Consider the following 3,072-nt stretch of genomic DNA (forward strand, 5'->3'; position numbering starts at 1 on the left):
TTTGGTTAATTGTGCTAGGTGCTGCGCTCTCACACATCTATGGTCCTTTTAAATTAAATTTGATTAATGGTATATGCAACATAATTCTGAGAGTGGCCCTCTGTGCTGTGTACTTGAGCGGCTCACGTCTCCTTAAAATATGTTTTTGTTAGAAACTTGGTTTAGGGGCCAGCACGGTGCTTAGTGCTTGGTTGGCCACTCTCCATAAGGACCGGTTCATAGAGCGATAACCTGGGACAACCGCGCAACCACAAGACTGGAATGGGACGGTCTTGACTTACTAATTAGGTCATTTTGGTTCGGGAGTAACTTACCTACGTGGGCAAGAGGGGTGGTAAGCTTCAATGGTCCCTGCTCCTCCGGCTTGGTCTGTGCTATGTGCTTGTACCCCCGTGAGGTGGGCCCCATCGTTGCCGATCCAGAAACCTTAGCGGTTACACCTTACTAACGTGATCCTTTGTAACGGTCTCGTAGTGTGCTTGCTAGTCATCTCACCTAAGGAAGTATGATGAACAACTAGCGTAGCTCACAACTTGTGGGTAAAGTTGTGCAACCTCTCGAGAGTGTAAAACTGGTATACTAGCCGTGCTCACGGTCATGAGCGGCCTAGATCCTCCATCTGATTAGTGGGGTTTATTCTTGGTGGTTTTGGTTGGTTCAGTAGACTCATGATTAATTTTGATTACTTATTATGTAACTTGGGTTATGGTAATTCATCCACTTGTAGCAAATAGCTTTAATAAAAATTTACCAAGATTAAAAGCTAATGCAGTTGAGTTAGCTAACCGTAGAGCCTCATAACTCGTGTTATACTTGTTGAGTACAAGTTGTGTACTCACACTTGCCTCCTCTACTCTTCTGTTCTCTTTGGTATATCTTTGACTGCTGCTCAGTACCAGGCGACGTGGAGAACTACATCAGCGGACTCGATGATTTCTAGGCGTTGTCTCCCAGTTGACGTCCCTGTGGCGCCCTATTATTCATGTATTTATTTTACGCTTCCGCATTCCTTGAACTGATTCTTGATTCAGTTGTAATAAAGATATTCATTTATTAATTTATACGCTTTTATTTCGAGATACGTGTTGTGATATCTTGATGATTCTGTTGTATATATTTGTGACTTGATCCTGGCGCATATATGATTGCTCGATTTGTGTTCTTATAAATTGGGTGTGACAGAATTGGTATCAGAGCCGTGTCGACTGTAGGACGAAGCCTAGATAGAAAGGGTCAAGTTTAGAGATTTCCTTTCTCTTGCCTTGCTTCCGCAAAACTCACACACTCATTTCTGCTTCTATTCCTTGAGCTCTAAACCTCGATTTGCTATTTCTCTCTTGCATTTTTCGAGAATTAGTCTGATCCTTTCTGTAGACGTGGGCCTGCAATTTTGTCTGTTCTCATAAGCCTAGGGTGCCTTGTAAAAGAAAAATACGCTAGAGCATATGGTTGTTTTAGTCGAGTGGTGTGATAAACTCGGCTACAATGTGAATATTGAATGTTTGTGATTGTGCAAAATGTTTGATTTGGATTTTTGGTTGACTGCATAGTTTGGAAGTAAACTTGCTTATGCTAATCGATTTTAACGCAAACTTGAATTAAGTAATAAAATTGAGATAGATCGTGGGGGTTAAAACCATACACTCTTTACTCCCTATTTTATCCTAACAGAGTTTCCTTCCAGAATCGTACGATATTTATCTCTTATAAATTTCGTTCTGCTGCAAATAGATGGTGAACACCGGGAGCACCGGCACCGGTTCTGGCCAGCAGGGGCAGAACAACCAGAGTACCGGCTAGCAGACGCCGTTGCCGATGCCTCCACCTCTGACTCCGGAGCAGTTCTTCCAGCTCCAGATGCAGATGATGGCCACTCTGAACAACACTGTTCAGACTCTGCAGCAGATCCACGCTCAGCCGCCACCTCCTCCACCGCCGCAGCCCCACGACAAGCGTGCGGACTTTCTGAGGGGTCACCCACCGACGTTCTCCCATGCGGCTGATCCACTCCAGGCTGACGACTGGCTTCATTAGGTGGAACGTCAGTTGGATGTCGCTCAGTGCGACGACAGGGAGCGAGTCATATACACAGCAGGGCAGCTGCGAGGCTCAACTCTCGATTGGTGGGAGTCCTACCCAGCTCGGGACCGTGACGCTCTCACTTGGGTCCAGTTCCGGGAGCGTTTCAGGAACCACCACATCCCTGCTGGAGTGATGAAGATGAAGCACAAGGAGTTCCTTGCACTTAAGTAGGTAAATTAGAGTAAAATCTTTCCACAATTTCCTTTGAGCTCAAACCCACCCTTGTTATAAGAAATGCTGAGTAAATTTCCATATTCTTTTTTTCGGTGATTATCATTTCAGGGAGCTATGACAGTGACTGAGTACCGTGATCGTTTCCTCCAGCTCGCTCGCTACGCCCCCGCTGAGGTCGCCAATGATGGCGATAAGCAGGAGCACTTCAGGGAGGGACTGGATGACCACCTGGAGTACGCGCTCATGAACCATCGCTTCGACAACTTCAACCATCTGGTTGACGCTGCCCTCAACACCGAGCGCAAGCGCCGGTAGATTGAGGACAAGAAGAGAAAGATGGCTCCTGCTGCGTCTGGCAGCAACACCAGGCCTCGATACCAATACCCGCAACAGCAGAGGCAGATCCAGCAATACTAGCAGCGACAGCAGCAGTACCCGCCTCGTCCTCAGCAGCAGCAGCAGGCGGGACAGGGCCAGAGGCTTCCAGCACCTCCGGCACCCTCTGCTCCACCAGCTCCGCGGCAGGGAGTGCCTACTCCTCCTGCCGAGCAGCAGGCTCCAGCACTCCCACGGGTGTGCTTTCACTGTGGCGAGCCAGGACACTACGCCAACGTTTGTCCCCGGAAGGCGCAGTCCGGACAGCAGGGGCGCCCAGCTCAGCCCAAGGCGCCATCCCAGGGCAGGGTGAACCACGTGACGACCGAGTTAGCAGCCGAGGCTCCCAACGTGGTTATTGGTACGTTCATGGTCAATACTCACCCTGCTACAGTGCTTTTCGATACTGGTGCTACGCATTCATTCATTACTCGGTCTTTT

The sequence above is a fragment of the Panicum hallii genome, chromosome 7 (assembly GCF_002211085.1).
Source record: "Panicum hallii strain FIL2 chromosome 7, PHallii_v3.1, whole genome shotgun sequence".
In the NCBI taxonomy this organism is placed as follows: domain Eukaryota; kingdom Viridiplantae; phylum Streptophyta; class Magnoliopsida; order Poales; family Poaceae; genus Panicum; species Panicum hallii.